We start from the raw sequence: 23,636 nt of genomic DNA on the forward strand, positions 1-23,636 counted from the left end.
ACACACACACACACACACACACACACACACACACACACACACACAAACCTGTTTCTTCCAGAAAACACATCTCAAGGTTATTCTGACTTTAACAGGATGATGGAGTCGAGAGGTATTACTCTGAGGTGACACAGCCTGAATCGCCCACAGGCTTCACCATTCATCACGCCAGACAGTACCAAACAAAGATAGAATAAAAGCTGACAAATCAACAAATTCTTCCTCAGAGGAGCATTAATATATTCGGTAAAGGTCACGGCAGCTCGACCATGATTTGTCTTGTACACACTGTTCATAATTTGTTTGAAAACTGGCGCTAAAGGAAAGGTTATGCAAAGACCAGAACAGACGTCCTCTCTGTGGAGCTTTAATGTGTTTGTGGGCTTTACTGTCAGCGTCATAGATATTAATACACTTCTGTGAACTGAAACATTAAGCCTGAGGGGCAAAGAGAGGAAAACAAGCATCAGTTTAATGATGGGAGGTCAGTGTGGGTCCAACCTGAAATGGTTTGCCTCATATTTGTCCTCAGACGGTCAAGGCTTCAAGGATAAATGATCAAGAAGTTAACATCTGACATGTGGAGTCCCTCAGGGCAGCGTTTCGGGTCCTCTTATGTTTCTATTACATGTTTTAATAACGTGGAATCTGTAATTCATAAATTACTTTCTGGATGTCTGTGTGAGCTTTACTGATGACAACACTTAGTTATTGCACTAACAGCATAAATATATACTGCCCTGTCCACTCTGCTGCTGTGACAATGTGAACAACTCTGTGACGAATAAGGGCATCTTACCTCATCTTAAACCACACAGTTAGACTAAGCTGTTGAAGGAGGTAGCTGCTGAGCAGGTTCACCTCCACAGTCCAGGCCAGCAACAATCTTTGCAAGACCAGAAACTAAAAAGCTTCTTGTTCAGCATCAGCGATGGACGTAGAGGACGCCACCCTCTGGGTTACTGCATCCTGTTCTCAAGTCTCGAGGTGAGTGTTTTCCCCATATCAGTGTTTTGAAATTGGAAGGGAATTTAACGGTGACACCAAACACTCATTGGCTAACGACGTGTCAATTTAAAGTCATTAACCAACGAGCCTACCCTGGATAATCCTCCTTTCTGAAGCCTGACCACAGGTATCGCCTTCAAACCTGGAAACTACGTCCATGTTTTAACTGCTTATGTTCACAAACACCAATGACTTAAATGTACTGAACTCTTCCCATTCCCAATAACTTCTGATATCTTTTTAAGCTCCTCCTACTCTGTGACCTGTTTGGGGTCAGCATCAGGTTCAGATCCATTTCCTCATAGGTCATTTTGACCTGTTTGGCAAACACTAAAAGAAATGTTATAACAAAGGAAGTGTTAGAGACTTGATTTGAAAGGAAGCATCTTCCAGCTTCAGCCTAGCTCTGACTCGACCCAGGTTTAGTCAGTGATACTTTCCCGATCACTGAAATGCAACATGTCATGAAGTCCAGGTCGGCCATTCGATCAAATAAATACATAAAAAGTCACTTTAATAACATCCTGATATTTGCACTGATTGGTTTTTGTTACACTGATTTTATCATTGTCGTTTGTTCTATTAGGTTTGCTGAGCTTCATAAAGATACTTTCTTATATTATACCAAAGCTTTGAAACAGCTTTTTACTGATTTATTGATCAATGCCACACGCTGGAGTAAAATGAGTAAAATCTTCAATCTCTCTGTGGACCTGAGAGAAACGTGAAGGCGTCTGTCATCCTTCTGACTAAAGGTCATGTGACCTATCCAGTCGCCCTGCAGTGGGCGTACCTGCCGCTGTCCCTCTGTGGGGGTTCAGTCTAATGATTTTTAAGACACCTCCATCTTTCTTCTCTCGAGCGTCACTCTGAAAATGCGTCCAAAACTTGCCTCCGTCTCAGCTTCTGTCTCTTCCTTTTTCCTCTCGTCGGAGCTGACCTTCCTAGCATGCGATCAGCACCATATGCCTGTTCCCATGGCGCCAAACGCCGCCGCCACACATGCACATATGAGCGCCCACACACACGGACACACATGTAGAGTAAATACACATGGTTTATGTAATAAACTGCAGAGCTGGCATTAAGCTGCAGTTACCACGGACGGATGGAAACACGAGGCGCTTTACGGACCGCCGGCTGAACGAAAGGTTGCAGCTTCCAGAGAAGGAAATAAATTATTGTGATTTTAGAATATTTCTGGAGTTATAAACAACATTACACAACGCTTTGGTAGTGCCTCCGATTTTTGACTGTGGCAAAAAGAAATCCATCATAATCATATTAGTGTAACAGCATCAGCAAGTGTGAAAATGAAGAATCATCCCCAACGAGAAGATTGTCAGAAGATCAGAACCAATCGATGAAAACAACGATGGACACACTTCCTGTTGGGCTCATGAGCTTTGTGAGGCTGTTGTTTCAGCTTTTTTAATCTGGCTGTGACGGTCTGAAGTTTGGAAGAGTTCAAAGGTCTCAGCAAAACCTCAAAGAGCTCCCTGTAGGTGGAGGAGGAGGTGGGGTTGGTGGATGGGTCAACCAAACATCAGACTGTAACGTTCGTGTTTCTTCATTTCCTTTATGTTTTAATATCACTTCAATCTTCAGCCTTTACAAAACAAAAAGCTGCTCTTAGTTTCTATTTCAGGTTACACACCTGAGTGACCTTTGAGTGAGGTCAAAGGTCACTCATCATAGTGACCAAATGAATATACCCAAGAGCAGAGAGAGGAAGAGAGAGACTCTAAAGAAGGAAAGGATTTTTTTTAAACAGAGTCGAGAAGTCGAGCAAAGCAAAACATTAGATCAGATCAAATTTTAATGAGTCCTGTGGCAGAGCGGCTGTGTACGGGTAACCACGCCGCTCTGCTCGCAGCTCCATGTTCGTTCACCCCGAGCCGTGTCCAAACACACACACAGATTAGGATGTTTAACAGCTGGAGTCGGTGTGTCTGAGAAGACTCTGACACGGCTGTTGACCTTCTGGAACATTTAATTTGGGAAAACAGGATGGAGAGAGTGCCAGGAACTCGTTCCCCCGAGCAGATGATTTCAGGGAAACGATGATTCCCTCCAGCTCGGAGGTGTTTACCAATAAGACTTCTGTTTAAACCCAGATGTTTCCCACGACGCTGTGAGTCGTCGTCCTTTTTGTCTCATGCGAAGAGCACAGAGATCACAAAGCTGCTGAGTTTATTCCTCCAGAGCTGCAGATTTTCCCCTCTTTGACTTTTTCTAAACCTCCAGACTCTCAGTGCACACTGGGACAGACTCCAAGTCCTCCGTCTCAGACTGCAGTGGGTATCTGCAGTCCTCCCTTTGACATGGAGGTCCTCTGTGAGGTGCAGCAGGTGGAGGACTGGCTTTAGAGTGAGGGTTGCTGTCGCAAACTAAAACGGTCGAGAGTGTGCCTGAAGGATCCATCCACCCACTAACGTCCTGTCACTCATCGAGCCAAAATCGGGATCAGTCGAAACGACCCTCCACCCACAGGAGGAGCAGATTGATGAGGGTCAGGCGGAGGTTTGGTGGACCTGCTGAGACGCCCGATTCACAAATGTGCTTGTCACAAACAATCTCTGATTTCCTGACGTACTTAAGCTTTCATTACTTTCACATGCAGAGGCCTGCGATGTCCACGTGCGATCAAGAGACTTGGACAAACTCTTTAGCCGAGTCCCAGCAGAGGGAGGCGTGTATTCAAACACCCTTTTTCCAAATTCAGCACAGGCTTCAGAAGAAGGAACACGTACTGAAACAACAAAAATAACTTCCCACACGTCTTTTTCTGAGCAAGGCTTAAGGTTCAGACCAAGATTAGTCTTTTAAAGATGAGCACATGAGTGGCTGAGTCAAAGGCGAGCGTCCAATCTGTGTGCGGCGGTGGGTAAAAACCGTTTCCACACTCCGCTGTTTCTTTATTAAATGAACAAATAAAGTATCCAACAAGAGAAATGTGACAAATTACTGTTGCAGATAAAATGTGTGGCGATGGAGGAAGTGAAACATGATTCATCATGTGTGAAAGTTGCTGAGAAATTCCCTTGTTTGGCTGCCAGTAAGTTGTTCTGACTAACCAGCATCGGGCTGCAGCCAACGGTGAAGCTGTGATGTGACTTCTGAAGCTGCCAGCTGAAGAAAGGTGGCAAGAGAGACGGCGCCAAGGACGCGCTGCGGCGCTCCGTCCAAACACGACAAGAAAGGGAAAAAAGTCCAACGCGCGTCAGAAAGACGGAGAAAAGAAGTCTGGATGTGACAGAAAACGAAGACAGCGGGAAACACGGCGCCTCAGACAAACCCGACGGGCGCCGAGGTTACAGTGTCACGTGAACACGCACGCGCAGGCGCACGTGATGAAACGGACGTCAGTCAGACGTGAAGTTCAGCGCCGTGCGAGTGACACGAAGACGTAAAGCGACACACAAACGCACACAGGGGCGTTCTCCAGCAGCGGATTTAGTGCAGAGGGATTCATTCAGCCTGTAAAAAGTGACGCCGTGATGGAGAGAGGCGGTAAATTACACACTGCAGAGGGAGAGAGGAGCAGGGAGAGGCCTGCAGGCACAGAGACGTACTGTACCTGACATAAATTCATCCAGCAAACGTCCATCCGAGGCAGGACGCTCTGGGACCTCAGCTAAACCGAGGCTGCGCTTAAAGGTGAGAGAAATTCAACTTCTGCAGACGGCAGAGTGATCAGCAGCCAATCAAATCACCATTTGAGAATATCCTGAAAGAGCGAGGCAATGAAGTTCAACACTGAGGAGAATGAAAGGCTGTTTAGGAAAGTTACAGGCGAATAGCATCCATCCATTTTCTGCTGCAGCCGCCTCCTCCAGAAGAAGGAGGCCCTGATGCTGCAGGGCCTCCTCCTGGTAGGACATGCCTCACCTAGGAGGCCTTCTAATCAAATACCCAAACCATCTAACTGCCTCCTTTTGATGTGGAGGAGTAGTGGCTCTATTTTGAGCTCCTCTGAAAAGATGGAGCTCCTCATCCAGTCCAAGGCGGAGCCCAGACTCCCTTCAGAGGAAACTAATTTCTGCTACTTTGGTCTGATTTGGTTTGATCTCATTGTTATGGTCACTACACAGAGCTGGAGGTGAGCATAGGAACGTAGCTGTAGAGGTTAATCTACAGCAGCATCACTGCCGTTCCCATTCACAGGCTAATGCTAACTGCTAATGCAACCAGCTGGCCAAGCGTTCATTTGAATCCTGTTTAATCCAAACCCTGCTGCATATACAGGAGCCTGAGTGATCACTTTAGTTTTTATTATTCCTGTGCAGAAACCAAAGATGGAGAAAGAGACAGCAGTCAAAGTCAGAGGAGTGGAATATTTTTGTATCAAACACAAACCAACACAGTGACATTACCAACACTAAAAATGTAAATTAGCCAACTGAAGACGGTTTGATTCAGGTCCGGCTGTATCTAAATAAAACTATAAGTATATGTTGTACACGTCTGAGGACAGCTTGCATGTAAACAGGTGCTTACACTCAGGGACCTTTTGACGTCTGGCACGTCCCCGAATTCATTTATCTATTTGTTTCTGTACGAGTCTGTGTGTGCGTCCGTACTGTGTGTGTCAACGTTAATGAGAGGACGAAGGTTATTTTTAAAGGTTAAACTTCACAGTGACAGCCTGATGGTGGTAGCCGTAGGCGGGAGGGCTCCGGGGCAATGATGGCGTCTTTCCCAATTATTGACCTGTTTTGTTTCCTCTGCAGGAAATGAACAGAAGTCATGTGATGTCCTCTGAAGTGATGGAAACCCGACAGCGTGTGAATGAGCAGGTGGCTTCTCTCTCGCCGCCTCTGCAGGAGCATCAGTGTCACTCGCCCCCTCCCATCAGAGGGAGTCCCTCTCTGGCACTGTGACCACTTCCTGCGGCTCACGTCTGTCTTCCTGTTCACGACACACACAACTCACTCGTCAGCACAGACAGTTACACAACCTGGGACGCCCCCCTCTCGCCGTTATTCTCCCTGAATGAAATGCAGAGTGGTGATGGTTTAACGCAGTAAAAATACACATCCATTAACATCTTTTATGAGCCGTAGAGGAGCATTAAACTCACTTCTATCCTTATAATGACAGATTTTTAAAGATGTTACCCTGTGATGCATGACTACATGATTTTTTTTTTTATGTCTACAGTAAATTATGCACCCAATAATGGACTAAGTATATCATTTTTATCTTACTTTGTAGAGACTAAACCTTCTAGGCTAGTCTACTGCCATGATAAACGTGCACTTTAACATTTTCTTCATGTATTACTAACTATTTTAATGCAATAAGATCTTCCCCGAATCTCTCTGCTGCCTCCAACAGCCTATGGAGTCTTTTCTGTACGATGCACAATAAATTTGAGTGAAGGGTTAGATACTCGTACCCACTCAGAACACCTCTATTTCCCTTTTTAGCTCCAACAGTTAGCAACACTAGCTAGTATTAGCTTAGAAATAGAGTTGACTAATCACAAATGTCACGAAATGACACACAAGAGGACAAAAGGCCGTCTTTATTGCGCCTGATGTTAGCTAACATCAGGTTAGCTAACATCAGACACCGCAGCTAAGTTAAAGCTAGCCGGCAAACTCGGATACAATTGGCTAGCTACTTTAAGCAGCTAAACTGATCCATGACACATATTTCAACTAAACTACACAAGATTTTAGACATCAGTGGCAGAAAGCAAAGATGTGTAAGTAACACTTGCTTTCCAAAGTAACAGCCAACATGGTGGCAGTTAGCCAGCTAGCTGTAAATTAGCTATGCAGCATCTATCTGACACTGATGGAACTTTACATCCAAGTCAGCTTTGCTATTACTGCACTAACACTGAGGTATACACCACACTCACCACTTCAGCAGGTATCAGGTGTTCAGCTGCTTGCTAACACAAATATCTAATCAGCTAATCACATGGCACCAACTCAGGAGTTGCTAAAGTTTAAACATCAGAATGGAAAGAAATGGGATTTCAGTTACTTTGAACGTTGTATGGTTGTTGATCAAAGATGAGCTCGACAGAGTACTGCAGGGATTTACGGACACAACCGTCTCTAGGGTTTACAGAGGATCGTTCAACACCTTTCTGCTAAAAACAGGGAACTGAGGTTACAATTCACACAGCTCACCAAACGCCGCCCGGCTTGATGAGTTTTTGCTGCGACATTCAGATAGTAAACCTGGTTTTAAAACATGATGATGAGCTCACGGCACTCAAATGGCCTCCAAATTCACCAGACCTCAGGAACCTTTGGGCTGTGGTGCAGCAGGATTCATATCACAAATGCAGCAAACAAATGTGCATCAGCTCTGTGAGGCTGTTGTGCCAACATGGACCCAAATCCCTGAGGAGCGTTTCCAGCTCCTCACTGAATGGCATGAATAATTAATGCAGCTCTGACATACAGTTCATACGATAGAGCGAGACTTCAGGACAGTGTGGCGCGACTCACTGCTCAGGTTCGTGCTTCCTGAACACAATGTGTGTGTGTTCTTTAGCAATAATAGGTTGTAAGCTTTATGGATCATGTATCTGTAGCAAGTTTCAAATCTTCTCAAGTTAATTATCACAGAAACGCAGTGAAACCTGGATCTGCCCGAGGGAAACGAGCCTGCCCAAACTCTGATGGATGGTTGAGAAAACGCTCGTGAATCATTTCAGATTTGTAGCATCCTGTCGAGTTTAATCCACCTTCCTTCGTTTCACTCTGACTTCCAGCTTCACACTGTTGTGTTTACATTTGATCTGTCCTCGTATCGGCTTAATAAATCCCCCGCGAGGCGCTCTGAGTCATGCTGACCTGTACGAATGTGTTATACTAATAAAGTTTGACTGATTGATAAAGTTTTTCATGTGCGCGTGGTTCTGCTGCTGCTGAGGAACGTCGGTTATTTCATGACCTGCGGTGTGAAGGAGGACAGTTATCTGCCTGACACGCTGTATATATGCAGCCATAAAGCAGCGCGACTGCAGCATCTATGCATCAGAGTGTGTGTGTGTGTGTGTGTGTGTGTGTGTGTGTGTGTGTGTGTGTGTCATGATAAGTGTGCCTGTGGGGCGGCCGGGCTGCAGCAGGATTTACAGGCGCTGTAGTCGATACAGCAACGTTTATTTAAAACAGCACGTCCCGGAACGACCCCGCATCCATCTTCACTCCTCCTCCTCCCCAAGCTTCTCTTTAACCCCCCTACACTGTCACCTCGTCCTCCTCCTCCTCCATCTTTGTTGCATCTGTTGAAGCAGCACCCCACACACAGTGCTCACAAAGGCTAAAGGTTCGCTTGATTTATAGACGCTAGAGCAGAAGTGAGCTGTCAGGAGAGGCTAACAAGAAAAACAAAATAAAACTGATGGTCTGGGAAGTAAAATGTGCCTCCAAACTGCTTTGTTTTAAACTGAGATAAACAACAAACCGCTGCTCACGCCGCAGAGTGTGGAAACAAGGACGTAGCCACCGTGCAAATATTAGCAAACGCTCTCCTTAAAAGCTTTCAGCTTGATTTCAACACCATCGTAGCTTTTTGAAGGTCCCACGTATGAGGCTGCGGTAGAGTTCTTATCATAGATTTAGCATCACGGTTGTATTTAAAACACAGCCTATAGCCACTGTGACGTCAGCAAGGAGCAGACGGCCGAGTTGATTAAACTCCACCGAGACAGCGGTGACGCTAATCAGAAAGATAGACCGTCACATTTCACCGCTGTTTACTTCCGGCCGACCCGACCTTCTGAGGACCCGCCCACGTAGACCGCGAAGGCCGGGTCCTCAGGAGGATGCAGCCCATGAATTTGGACACGATTAAAACTCTGGAACAAACGGGAAGCATTCCAGTCTTTCCTTTATTAATCTATAAAAATAAATAAACATACAATAAATACACGATGACGTCTGGTTTGCTGTTAGTCAAATTTAGGTTACTTGTGTTGGTTTGGTACTGATAGTTTTTAAAAGCATTAGCTAACTCATTGGCTAATGCTAACTGAATATCCAGACAATGTGATTGGTCAGTTGCAGCACTGACCCTGGACAACACTACAATGATGGTGTAGGAAAAACGCCAACACATCAGATCACGGCCATAACGCTGCCATCACCATGTTACAGATGATGTGATACGCTTCATATCAGGAGCCGTTTGTCACTCTGCAGTTCTTCTTCTCAGCGTAACCAGAGGTTTGCACTGTGAGACTGTCACTACTGCACAGTACTGCAGCTCAGCGTCCATCATCCTGTTTGTTCTTCCTCTCCTGCAGTCTGCTGTCGTCTCTGCTCACACAGACACTCTCTTCTCTGCAGCGACAGAAACTTTACTTTTATTCTGAGTCCAGTTAAACGAGGGGAGATGCTCGGGAGAAGCTGCCTTCACCACACTGAGTATGATGGAAGAAAAAGGAGAAAAAGTCTCCTCCAGCTTCCTGTTTCCCACCTGAACCAGTCACATGACTGAAACCAGCTTTGAAGAACAGACGTCCAGTTAAACCTGCGTCAGCTTTAATCATGGCTTTAAAAACCCCTTCCAGGAGCCTCCGGGTCACTGCGGCACTGCAGGAAACACCTGAAACACCTGAGCAGTGCCGGCTTCACGTGAGGGAGTTTGTGAATGAAACAGCAGCGGAGCTCGTAGACGAGCATTATTTATCCTCCCTGATTTATTTGTTTTCATTGTAATACTCCTTTTTTCCTTCTCATCGTTCATTAATATTACATGGAGGCTCTGTGCCGTCGGCAAACTCTTTGTCTTCATGGAAATCCAGTCCGGCAGCGGCAGCTCGGAGCTTCTTTATGAATGTAAGAGGCCGGTCAGTCAGTCAGTGCATCGATCGGTCAGAGCCGTCGCCGTCCTGAGGGACAGCGAGGGCCGATCCGAATCAATCATCCTCTGCTGTGGCAGCTCAAAGCTCGGTTTTTCTCCCCCGATCTGTCAGATTCAGCAAACAGCAGCTGGAATATGTGGAGCCGGCAAAACACAAAGTTAACTGAAGTTCCCGTACAGCAGGCCGACGACCTTCACTGCCAGGGCCGGAAATATCTGCACGGAGTCAGAAGACCTGAAGCTTATGACAGCGACAGAGTCTATCCAGCTCACAGGCCACCACAGTCCAGAGGACGCCACAAACACCACCGTGAGCACGGATGAAGCCCATCGGGTGACCGGCGTCGCGCCGTCAGCCGGATGTGTTTATCAGCGTGTAGCTGCAGAGCCCTGCAGGACACCGAGTCCGACCTGTGCTGCTGCAGGTACGCCCAGCTGCACGAACTTTAGCAAGAAACTAAACTTTTAGCAAAATAAAGACAAAAATAATGCAGGTTGAGTTTAATTTGACTGAAGTCTGAGAGCAGATGGAGCTCATCAAACAAATCTCTCACATGAGGATTCATCCACGCTAGCCCCCGAGGTTCAGCTAGGTTTCTTTTCTTAATTTAGTGCTTGGGTGGCACATTTTTAAAGAACATATGTAAAGAACCGCGGCTGTTGCAGCTGTTGCAGCTGTTGCAGCATGCGCAGTGGTTAAATGTAAACAAACTCTTTTTATTATCCTACTTCTTAAAGTTCATGAATGCAACAAACACAAAGATGAGGCATTACTGTCAGGAGTATGCAAAGTAAAAAATTATCACCCACGATGCACTGCAGCGTCGCCACACGTGGAGGAACATGATTTACTGTCCTGGCGTGCTTTAGGCCTCAGACCTGGAGACTGGTCAACAGCCAGTATTGTTCCCTTACTGGTTTTGACTGGTTACTGGAGGTTGCTGGCAATCAGTGTCAAACTGATAGCTAAAGGCCCATTCAAGATCTACCTGGTAACCACTGGTTACTAGGGAAACACAGCTGTTCCGCAACCGCTACCTGCAACCATCAAAACCCTCTATTGGTTGCTAGGGGGTGCTCTTTGCCTTCAAAGTAAAAGCGGTGCCTTTTCAAATGTGTAGGTTATCGTAGAAATGCAACTTAAAGAGGCGCCATGTTCGGTGCTGTGGGCGTGGCTCGTTTAGCCATCAGACACACAACAGTGGCGGTACAGGCTACAGCGTCTCCATCTGCGCTCCCTGCCGCCATCATGGACCGACTGGGCGGTTCCAATGTTCTGAGCTAACAGACCAACATGAGGGGGCGCCCCTGCTGAACCCTCAGACTGGGAACTCTGGACCGCTGAATTCTCACTTCACGTCAAACATGATGTTAAATTATAGAGATTTCAATCAAGACAAAATCAGAATGATGATTATTTTGTGACCCAATCACGTGGCGTGGCTTTGGATCCCTGGGCGAGCCGAGTCCAAGACAAAACATCTCACCTTTCTGTGCCGCCCGCGCGAGCGGAGAAACCTGTACGGCTTAAATGTAATTGAGATGAAAGGTGTTTGTAATATTGACGCTTTCTGCCTCAGAACGTTCAATAATTCAGCGCCGACAGCAGCTCGCTTTAAAGTCGCTCTGATCGCTCAGGTTCTCACATTCACTGGTAAAAATAACTTTGGATGGAGCTTCACCTCTGACTGCAGGACGACCTGAAACACCGACCACCTGTGAGTGTGTGTGTGTGTGTGTGTGTGTGTGTGTGTGTGTGTGTGTGTGTGTGTGTGTGTGTGTGTGAGAGAGACAGGAAGTGTGTAGGCGTGAGAATCCTGGCTGCGATACAGTAAACATATGCTGAGGAGACACTGGAAAGATTGCAAATTGGAAATTGAAACTATGCTGCAAACACACACACACACACACACACACACACACACACACACACAGACACACACACACACACACACACACACACACACAGGGAGGGGTTTTTAGCCAATTTCGGCGCTTTGCAATTCATATCTGCCGTGTTTGGGGATTTGATGGAGGCAGACGTTTAGCTGTCACCCACACACGGCGGCGTCCTCTGGGTGTGACGGCAGGCAGGAATCTGCTCGCTGATAATTACACAGTATTGGCACGACGCTGACACATTTCAGCAGCTTTATGAAAACACGCTGCGGCTGTAAATAGACAAAGTGTTTGTATGAAAATAAAATGCAAAACGAGCCGTGAAATTCTGAACGAGACAAATGGAAGACGGTTCATTTGGAGGCTGCAGATCCCCGACAGAGACGGTAATGTTTCATTTATTCTTATAAAACAGAAACACGTCGCAGATGAAGGTCTGATTTGCTCACATTTAATGTTGGCAGATAAACTCAGTCACTCAAAGCTTGTTGGAAGTCAGAATGAACGAAACGGCAACAATAAATAACATACAGAAATGAAAGAGTGACTTCCTAAAAAGGCTGTAGTTAACAGAATATATGATTAGAATAATTATGATTCCTGTTGTCACCCAGACCCTTTAAATAAAAAAAGTTTGGCCTTCTTTGCTGTTATTTAAAACCGGATGACAGGAGAGTGTGGAGAAGGATTATTACAGGATTTATTACATTTCTATTTTTTTAAGTTTAATTTCAATTTCTAAATTTTATTTTCCTCTTTTTTTATTTACATTTTTCCAATTTTATACTCAATTTCTAAACATTTTACTTAAATGTTTACCTTTTTTTAAATTTAATTTTCACCTTTTTTGCATCCTATTTCTTATTTTTTTATTTTTTTACATGGAAATGTTGCATTTTATTTCCTTTTGTTTTCCTTCTGGATTTATTCCTGTAGGCACCAACTTCACGTGCCTACTTTGATTTGTAGTTTACTGTTGATATTGCTGATTAGCGATCTTTGGTCCTCTGTCTTTCATGCACCAAAGCTGCATTATTAGCATTAGCTGACTCATAAAGCTGCTCTCCATGTTGGAGCTGACTATGATCCACCCAGGAAAGTGTTTCATGATTTAGCAGTGGGATCATTTCCTTCTGGCCCTCCTTTCACAACCAGAGGAGTCGCCCCCTGCTGGCCACTAAAAAAGTGCAGACTTAAGGCACCCACACTGGCTTAACTATGTCCATTATTTCCATGGAGTCAGTGGTGGAAGCCGCTCGCTGAGCCTGGTTCTGTTGCAGGTTTCTTCCAGTTAAAGCAGACGTCTTCCTCCTCAGCGTTTGCAGAGGCTGCCCTGACTGCATTGTTGGGTTTTACCTTAGAATAAAGCAGCTGCAGGTGACTGCTGTGAGCCACACTCTGAATGTGTTTAGGGACCGAGTCACTGCTGGAGCCTCTAGTGGACATTAGAGGAAGTGCAGTTTTTGACCCTTATTCCTTGCCTTGAATGTCGTCTTCAGACCCACAGTCAGACTTTAAGACTCACGGTTCCTCCTGAACAGCAGAACGTTCCTGAGAACGGCTCAGATCACAGAGGATAACGCAGAGCGCCCAATGAAATCGAAAGCTTGTTTTTTATCCACCTGTCTGCAGATAAACTCTGACTCTCTGGTTCTGGAGAGCCAGCTTATGGCGTGATCCTTTAAAACCGAGTCGGGATCTTCTTTATGCACAGCGGCTGTTCTTCACTGGAAACTGCCACGTCTGTAGAAACCAGAGCGGCGGAGGAAGCGGCGGAGGAAGCGTGCGAAGTCGGCGGCTGGCAGGTGCGAGCCGTGTTGAGAGGTAATTGGCGGCAGAGCGAGGATGAAAGGCTGATCAGGTGACGTGCAGGTCGACCTGACTGACAGCACAATCCTCCACGTGCAGGCGTGCTCTGCCTCGACAAATGTGACCGAATCTCAGGAGGAAGTAGAGCGTGTGATCCGTTCTGTGATCTATCAGGTCAAACGTAAGACTGTAGTTCAACAAAGACAGATCAGGAAGGCAGTAACGAGGGAGGGGGGCTGCTCTCCGGGGGGGCTGATCACTGTAGGACACATGAGCACAAACCACACGTCTGGTTTTCACTCTCACTGATAACTCATTAACCCTTTAAAGACCATCACAGACCCAAGTCCACCAGAGTTTATCTTCATATTTTTACCTGCTGCAGTGACGTTTTTGAGCATTTCAACTTGCTGTACATCAACACAACCATTAAATTCACATTTTCATAATATGTATGCATTAAGTCCAGAGTAACCACAGGAACATCCCTACTGAGGTGCGTCCCTCAAAACTGTCAATGCAAAGAAGTTCGAAAGTCCAACCACAGGAGGTTTATTTCGAGTGTCGTCATAGTTTCATTTTTGAGAAATTTATAAACTGCAGGAAAAACACAAATATTATTCTGCACAATTTGCAAAATAAAACAGTGTCAAAATAAAGTATTTCCAACAAAGTCAAACACACCAGCAAACATTTGAAAGGCTCTGCAGGGAAAAAGAACTACACTTCCCATGAAGAATGACATCACTTCCGGTTTTCACAGGTAATAGTGACGTTTTTCCACCATAGAAAGTGCTGTGAACAGCTGATCAGATCTGAATGCATGTAAGCTCTGGTTTCATGTGTAAAAACTATATTGCACTAGCTCATGTGGGGATTTAAAATTAGTTACACAATCGGGAGCGTGCCTTTAAAAAATGGGCTTTGAAAGGTTTTAAATAAATGAAGCTCTAATGTTTCAGTTCAGTGTAGAAGAAACTTTAACAATAACAGTTTCAACCTGACGCACCTGAACACCGAGTCACGCTGCCTCCATAAAAAAGAAAAACAAAGATTTATGACTAATTAAAAAAGACAAATTAAGAGTCAGAAGTTTCACTGTTATCTTGCACTTTTGAATTTTTATTACATTTTAACTTTGTCTAATTTTTTTACAATTTTTTATCTTGTTACTTGCTCTTCAGTGAAAAATGACTTTGATGTTCTGACTTTGTATCAAAAGGGAGACAATTAGAATTTCAAGAGTATGATTTTTTTCATCTTTTCTTATGTAATGTCAGCTTTTTATTTCAAAATTAAGAGTTTTCTTTAGTCACCAGAACGTGGTTTATGTCGCAGTTAAGATATTTCAAAATAAGATTTGATGCTGGCTTTCTCTCCAATGAGTTTTATGTTGGAGTGTTGACTTATTTACTTAAACTGATGATGATGATGATGATGATGATGATGATGATGATGATGATGATGATCTCACAATGTCAGATTTTTTCTTACGTGACTTTTCGTTTAGTAATTTTGTTTCAACAGTTTAACTTTTTAATCTCAGAAGTAGACTTTCGATGTCACGCCAGGTCAGATGTTTTATTCTGTAATTTAGACTTATTGTGTCAAAAGCATGGCATTTCCTGTTGCAGTGTTATATTTTATTTTGGAAATCCTCTAAATTTGATTTCGCATTAAATTTAAATTTTTCACGTTCACTGTTTGGTTCGTAATTTCACCTGTGACACTGTGATTGTGGATAGACTGAAATCAGCTTCCACACTGATGGATCAAACAACAGCATCTATAACTCTGAGTGTGCTGTGTGGTGATCATGTTTATGTGTCTTGTGTTGCTCCTCACAGACACGCTGCTAATATGAAACATTATGAGGCTCTGGTAAAACAGCCGTCGTCAGCCTGCAGCCATGAAGAGACTGAGCACAGCAGCAGCAGCGTCACAGAGCCACTCGGGCTCTTTTATATTCTCCTGTAATCTCGTGTCAGGCCCTCAGAGAGCCTGACACACTTCGCTGCCTCCTTATTAGTGCCTGAATGTTTTATTTTCACAGTTTTACCAAGTGCTCGGATCAGGACGGAGCCGGCGCTCACTTTCAGAGACCCACGAGGCCTCGCAGGTCATAAAACATGGATTCAGATGAAGGGAAGCGAGCGAGTCCCGACGAGCGGTGCGAGGACAACAGCAGGAAAACGCAGACTCGTGTTTAGAATCTGCACAAAGCCGAGGACGAGCATCGTCCCGGTGTGTCAGAGGCCACGATGGGAGTCCAGGAAGCACTTCACATATTATATAACAAAGCGAGTGTGTGTGTGTGTGAGACTGTAAGGTCTGCTGGGCTCAGCAGGTTCAGGAAGGACTTTATTGAACAGATGGAGGACACACACACACACACACACACACACACACACACACACACACACACAGACACACACACAGACACACACACACACACACACACACACACACACACACACACACACACACACACACAGACACACACAGAGAGAGAGAGAGAGAGAGCAGGGAAGCTGTACACACAGACATGCCAGAGAAATCAATTTGACATCCTGGGTGATATTTGGAGAGAAAAGGATTATCTCTCTCTCACACACACACACACACACACACACACACACACACACACACACACACCTCTGTATCTCCCCTCACCTCACAAAAATTAGCGCAGCAGCTAATTTGTCCTCTCTGACAGCAGAACAAATGCTAACGCTCCCCATCGCTAATACAGTTAGCATACCAGGCCGGGTCATTACTCGAGTCGGAGCGACTGTGCCTGCTGCCTCGAGCTCACCACACGCTACTAACAGTGATGGCGGCAGAGGAGCTGGATGGCACCCGCACCAACACCTAAACTCCTGCTCAGAGGTATGTTGGCACAATATCTGCCAGCTGATACAGGAGGAGGCAAGGCAGCAAGGACAGGAAAGCAGAAAGGAAGGAAAGGGAAGGAAGGAAGCAAAGAAAAGGAAAGTGGAAAGGAAGCAAAAAAAGGAAGCAAAGAAAAGGAGGCAAAGAAAAGGAAAGCAGAAAGGAAGCAAGGAAAAGGAAAGCAGAAAGGAAGCAAAGAAAAGGAAAGCAGAAAGGAAGCAAAGAAAAGGAAGCAAAGAAAAGGAAGCAAAGAAAAGGAAAGCGGAAAGGAAGCAAGAAAAAGGAAGCAAAAAAAAGGAAGCAAAGAAAAAGAAAGCGGAAAGGAAGCAAGAAAAAGGAAGCAAAGAAAAGGAAGCAAAGAAAAGAAAGCAGAAAGGAAGCAAGAAAAAGGAAGCAAGAAAAAGGAAGCAAGAAAAAGGAAGCAAAAAAAAGGAAGCAAAGAAAAGGAAGCAAAGAAAAGGAAGCAAAGAAAAGGAAAGCGGAAAGGAAGCAAAGAAAAGGAAAGCGGAAAGGAAGCAAAGAAAAGGAAGCAAAGAAAAGGAAGCAAAGAAAAGGAAGCAAAGGAAAGGAAAGTGGAAAGGAAGCAAAGAAAAGCAAGCAAAGAAAAGCAAGCAAAGAAATGGAAGCAAAGAAAAGGAAAGCGGAAAGGAAGCAAAGAAAAGGAAGTAAAGAAAAGGAAGCAAAGAAAAGGAAAGTGGAAAGGAAGCAAAGAAAAGGAAGTAAAGAAAAGGAAGCAAAGAAAAGGAAAGTGGAAAGGAAGCAAAGAAAAGGAAGTAAAGAAAAGGAAGCAAAGAAAAGGAAAGTGGAAAGGAAGCAAAGAAAAGCAAGCAAAGAAAAGGAAGCAAAGAAAAGGAAAGTGGAAAGGAAGCAAAGAAAAGCAAGCAAAGAAAAGGAAAGTGGAAAGGAAGCAAGAAAAAGGAAGCAAAAAAAAGGAAGCAAAGAAAAAGAAAGCGGAAAGGAAGCAAAAAAAAGGAAGCAAAGAAAAGGAAGCAAAGAAAAGGAAAGTGGAAAGGAAGCAAAGAAAAGGAAGTAAAGAAAAGGAAGCAAAGAAAAGGAAAGTGGAAAGGAAGCAAAGAAAGGAAGAAAAGAAAACTAATGGACGATTCAGGCTCCGGTTACCTTGGCAACCAGAGTCTGACTAGTCCATTAGCGACCAACTACGAGCTACAAAGCGATGCCTGACTCTTCCATTTCTTTAGGGCAGAGGTGGATGAGGAGGGCTGGATTTGTTCATTTGGCTCCACCTTCAGCTTCCTGTTGCTGTGTTTCCTTTCAGGAGCATCTGGGAGGAAAAGCTTCGCTCACTTTTACTTCGAGTACTGATGCTCGATTGTTGGGTTTTTCTCTGTATCTATAAAGCGCCTTGAGGCGACTTTTGTTGTGATTTGGCGCTATATAAAGAAAATTGAATTGAATGCTGCACTGATGCTGCGCTGCAGCTGCCAACCAATTCCCAAATCCCTCCAATCTGATTCTCTCTGAGTCAAGTCATTTTCCTCCACATCCATAGTCTCCGCCCACTGGCGACCTGCAGCACGCTAACATCATTACATCAATGCACTCTGATGTTAGCGAGCAGCTCCACTAAAGCAGTTACAGACGTACACCTGGGGTATGACCCCATTTACAATCCCATCAACACCGGCATGGAAGAAGATTGGCCTTCTGGGTAATGTAGTTCAGATTCAGAGACTTGAAGGATGGCGAGGTCTTCTGAGCTCGATGGAGCGATGGATGTGAGGGAGGATGGACACAGAGGAGTTTTAAAGAGGAAAACCAGCACAGAAACACACCTGCTGGTGAAGTGTGTGTGTTTGCAGTGTGAAAGGCAGCAGAAGGTGTCGTGAAATAACAGGATCAATCGTCATTTTCAGTCGACAGCTTTCCCATTAACTTCTGTTCTAACCGTTTTTAAGCATTCCCACTCTTTGAATGGAGGAAACACACTGATGTAGCAGAAATATGACGTTTGTGAGCATCAGTGGAAACTTTTCATCATCCTGCTGAAAATTCAGCCAAAATCCAACCAAAGCAGAGCAGGCTGGTATAGGGCTTTGGAGCGTGATGTCACAGGGGTGGGCGTGGAAAGGATTTTGGCCTGATCCGCCATTTTCGGGGTCAAAACAAAGCGCAAGCGAAAAAGGAGCGAAGGCACACACAACAGCCATGGTTCGTATTTGCTGTGTGTTCGGCTGCAATGTTCGATCACTCGACCGGCAAGACAATAAGCTTGAAAAGGCTTTCTCTTTTCATTCTTTCCCAACCTGGAAGCAACATGAGGCAGCTCGTGTATCGATGTTACCAAACGAAGGCGTCCAGCCTGGATAGCAGCTGTGAGACGAGCTGACGTGCAGCTCTCTTCCATCTCCAAATATCTGTTGGTGCTCCTGACATTTTCATTCCGGTAAGTTCTAAACATGTTCATATCACTCTTTATAGCCTATTAGTTTTATTTTCGATGCGCTCTGAGCTCATAGCAAATTAGAACAAACATCCTAATGAGTGATTTTGCAGAACTACCTTCTATTTATAGAGTTGCTAATTATTTGGCATTATTGCAGTAAACCAGCCGATGAAATGGGTGAAACATCGTGACTGGGTTCCAGCGCTACACAAGGGACCTGCTTCAAACATACCACCATGCCAATCAGATTACTTCTTCCATGTGAGGGTGAAGAGGTGACCCTTCTGGATAAGATGGTGAAGGTTTGCTGCGTTTGGTGAACAGTGTGATAATAAAACCAGGGAAAATGAAACTTGCTCCTGTTAAATATTCTTAAGTCTTATGCTGTTAAAATTGCTGTATTTTTTCAAAAGATACAGTAAATAAAGTAATGTTAGTAGTGGGTGATGTCATGTAAACACTCATGATTTTGTGTAAACATTTTGTCATTTGTAAACTATAAAGGACATGGATTCTACACTGTAACTGATGTGATGTTCTATGAAGTGGTTTTAATAAATAAATAAAAAAAGGGCAAAAATTAGTTTGTTTCTTTATTCAACTTTTGAACAGCGGGACTCAGTCAGTACATATTCAGTAAATGCAAATTATTTACACGGCAGTGCACTACAGGCATAAATCTAGACCCCTAGATAAAACATTATGGCATTATAGCAGTGACGACTCCTCCACAGTAGCAGGTGGGATTTTTCTGTTTTGAGGACGGCTCCTTTTACCTGTCACTACAGATGGTCTGTTTATGTTTTGATCAAGAGCCTTTTTTTGAGCAGCTGAAGAGGAGAAGTCTATCTTATGGCCAACCTCTGGCTGTATATTGGTCACATTACCCAGCAAAACCCAGTATGCAGGTTCATCTGTAACAGTCCTTGTGCCACGATCAACACTGTTGCTTCTACTTTAAACAGAAGAGCAGCGACATGGCTGCAGGTCTCTGCGACTCCGGCCATACAGGTGCAGTGGGCGGCTTCAACCTTCCCTGTGATGCTCACAGTGACCCATGGCTGCAATGCTGGTTCATTCAGTCTTTGAGAGTGCAGGACCTGAAACACACACAGACAAAGTTCATTTAAAGACAAGAACTATGAGCCAAGGCCGACATAAATGTGTTTTATCTACTTTATCATAAATGTAACAAAGTGTTTAGAAAGTTAGCACATACATGTCATTTTTCATTTCTTTATGTGTCCATCTATAGAACGCTGCATGTTATAGTCTAAATCTGTCTGTTCTGTCAGAAACCTGCCTGCAGAAAATGAACCTAAAGTATGTAATGCAAGGATGTCATCACTTTAGAGATGGAGAAAGCATAAAGTGACAATTATGAATCCCTTAATATGATAATGAGATTCTGCAGGTCATTAATCAATGTATAAAACTAAAATAAAATGTATTTTTAGTGACACAGGATACAAACATGGAAGCAAGATGTTTAATTAGGATTATTTATAATAAACATTAATAAATCATTGCAATTTCTTTAACCATAAAGAATAACAATCCTTCAGGACAGTGTCACATCAATGCACTGAACTCACTATGTTATCCCTCTAACAGCCTCCACATGTTCTCACTGTAATTTCCCCTCATAAATGAATTTATGCTGCACTAATGTGAATGTTCGGATGGAAATCAAACGCATTTCACACGCAGTACTCGAGCTGACTTACCTTTGCTTGAATGACGACTTGTACACGCTGCCTCCACAGATAAGATACAAAAATATGTCAGGCTACGTCAATAGCGGTTGGTCTTCAAGGTTTCTACTCCACGGCCGTATTTCATACGGGTCCACATTTCCAATGCACGCTATTTTCTGCAAGTACCGCTGCTTCGCCTCTGGACGCAATCAGTCTTTATACAGTTCATTCTCTTTTGAGCTGCTTTTAAGCATCTTTCTTCTAGTCGTCGTTCCAACACAGTGTGTTTGTTTTGATTCGTAGACCCCGAAAATGGCGCCGCGCTCCCACAATGCATTGCGGCGTGACGTCAACTCCAAAGCCCTATAAATGACTGAAAGAGGAAACGCCCACATCTGGAGCAACTTCTCCATCAGACATCAAACTGTTTCATTTCTATGATATTTCCTGCCTTTAACTTCCCTCAGTTTGATTCTTTAGCTGGAAATGATGACAACACCACCATATGACCATGCAGTGCACCTCAGTTACATCCTCCACCACGGACGGTTATAAAACACTTCAGAGCCCACAACCTGCTCAAGATATTACAGTGACCACTTCAAATCATCCTGCTGTCAGCTGACAGGAAAACTCAGCCTCTACATAATCCAGAGCATCCTGGACGAGCCCCCAATTTATGCAAAGACTCAACTCATGAGTTCAAGGACTGAATGTTTTTAGAAAGACGAGTTTGGTTTCATAATGTCAAGAAGTAGGGAAAGAGAAGGAAAAAAGCACGAATTAAAGAAAGCAGAGAATAGAAGTAGAACTTTAACATTAGAAATTAAATAGAAACCAAAAAGAAAAGGAAAAGCAACAGAGACAGGAAAGGCAAACAAAGAAAAGGAAAAGTGATGCTAATGAGAAGAAATAGGAAAAAAGAAACAGCTGGGACAGCATTATGAGCAGCGCGATTCCCTCTAAAGCCAAAATGAACATGCCAGTGTTTCCCATCAGGTGTGTCAAATTTGCAATAATTCCCCCCAAAGAGGTGGCAGTGTCAGGTATCGTGGTAGCTACGCCCACCTTTAATATCTGTACCTGTTATGTTTGACCTCACACACTGTGACCCTGGTGGTGCTCACAGCCGGCATAGATACAAGCTTTGACCACCTCCTGAGAGCAGATCCAGAGCCGCTGCTTCACACGTCCATGAACGAGCTGCACACGCGCTAATTCTAATGCGAAGCCACGGAAACAGCCGTTAGCAGTTAATCACCTTGGCTGCAGCTCTCTGATGTCCAAGTTTTTACCCGCTCAGGTTTTACTGTTTTATTATTCAAATTAAGCACTAATGAATTCAGAGGCGGGCAGTAAAACATAATGCACTGCTGGGCCGCTTTTTGTTTTATCCCTTTATTTCTGATTACAGCTGAAGCTTATCTGAGATCACAGCAGAGTCACCTGTCGGGAAGCTTCAGCGGCCCGTCCACCCTGCTCTCTGAAACACCTGCACCAGTTTAGCCGCATCAAAGGCTAAAGGTATCTGTGGTGCTGAGGGGTCTGAAGAGATCTAACAGCAATAAGGCAGGAGCTGGACGGCCTAACGAGCTTCATAATGAATTTCAGTTTATTGTATGGTGTCGGCACTCTCACGGTGCTGCTTGGGCTGCAGAGGGAAAACAACTCCAGAGTGCATCCTGCTCAGCTGGAGACACAGAAGAGCTGCAGGACACAGCCTGGTGGAGACCAAAACCAGAATTTACACTGCAGGGATGCATCAGTAACGCCACAAAACACATGCTGATTGGTTGTTTGTGTAAAGCGCTGATCCACTGCTCCACACGGCTCTTAAAGAGAGCTCACAGGATGAAGCATCTGCAGTGTTCAAAACAAGCAGCAGACTGTGCTGTATGTGCCGCAGATACACAAACAGTGTTCAGTGTGCAACACAACAGACCAGGCCACAAACCACCACAGTCTCTCCCAGTAACCTATGACTGCAGCCCGTGGTGCTGGCTGATTACCACATGTGGCTGAATGCAGTCCAACAGAAAAGCTGCAAAGTTAGAAGAAACCGTCCTCATGCCTTCATGGGTTTTATTTCCTCCAGTTCTCCACATCAGCAGCATTTAGGCCGGATTTAAAAGTCTGTCCAACCCACACGCAGTCCTCAGATATTAGTTTTTAAGGTTGTTAAATCCTGCAGGACCTCAGTGAGCATGAACCAAACAGAAATCATGGACAGGAAAAGACTGAAGATGAGCTCTAGCACCAAATCCCACAGTGCCAGTTCACAGTTTCATCTCTGTATGAAGCCTGCCTTCAGTTAGTGACATTATCATTTGGTAAAAGCACCAAATCTCCACCATAATAACTGGTTTAAATGCCCGACTTTTTTTCTCCTCACCAAGGGACGCAAGCTCAGCCTCCTGCGCTCCTGTGAGAGTGTAATACCACGTTTTACCATCTAAGTTCAGAGGGGCGCTGTTTCACTTGTTCTACAGTCAAATACTGTGCAGAGCAGGCGTGTCCAAAGTCTGGCCTGGGGGCCAATCATGGCCCTAAGTCAGATTTTATATGGCCCTTTGTGTCTACCTTAAAAAGCTTCACTTATGGCCTCCACCACAAACAGAATCAACAAAGTGTCATTTCTCTGTCACCTCCTGCTGCCAGCACCGTGAGATGCAACCAGTGAGTAGAGTTTTACACACTCACACAACAGTAAGTCTGGTTTAAATGAACCTGAGATTCTGATATTCAGCAGCTTCACTGAAGCTTGAGCTCTGTGTTATTTTACTCTCAATATTTTTTTAACAAAATTACAAAATGACAACTAAAGTCTGAAAACAATTGGGATTTTCGGGAGAAAACGTCACCACGGACACAACAGGAGTCCCGCCCTCGCCCTCCACATGGCGCTGCAGAGGCGTGTCACCCAGGACGGCCCCACAACATCAGCACCACAGGCTGAATTTCGTCCAGTGAAGATGGATGTCTCAGTGATGGAAGACCCTGCATCCACAGACTGACGACGGCGAGTCATCAGCATAAAGGAGACTCCCAAAGATCTCCTTCCACCACCCGACTGTGTTCCTGTTAGAAGCTTC

The 23,636-nt window shown here is 44.6% G+C and overlaps 2 protein-coding genes across 5 annotated transcripts in view; one reads left to right on the forward strand and one right to left on the reverse strand.

Annotated features, from left to right (window-relative positions):
* Nucleotides 1–23,636, reverse strand: part of fars2 (phenylalanyl-tRNA synthetase 2, mitochondrial) — a 139,812-nt gene that overhangs the window by 103,373 nt on the left and 12,803 nt on the right. Inside the window, exon 1 of one of the 4 annotated variants that reach the window (XM_076888655.1) lies at nt 7,264–7,284. The exons of 2 other annotated variants lie outside the window; for them this stretch is intronic. The gene's annotated coding sequence lies outside the window, so the exon portion shown is untranslated. Of the gene's footprint in view, nt 1–7,008; nt 7,147–7,263; nt 7,285–23,636 lie in introns of those variants that run through there. One more of the 4 variants, XM_076888654.1, reaches the window with a different exon arrangement.
* Nucleotides 1–23,636, forward strand: part of cidea (cell death inducing DFFA like effector a) — a 281,200-nt gene that overhangs the window by 51,018 nt on the left and 206,546 nt on the right. The window lies entirely within an intron of this gene.

The sequence above is a fragment of the Maylandia zebra genome, linkage group LG9, assembly GCF_041146795.1.
Source record: "Maylandia zebra isolate NMK-2024a linkage group LG9, Mzebra_GT3a, whole genome shotgun sequence".
Taxonomy (NCBI): Eukaryota; Metazoa; Chordata; class Actinopteri; order Cichliformes; family Cichlidae; genus Maylandia; species Maylandia zebra.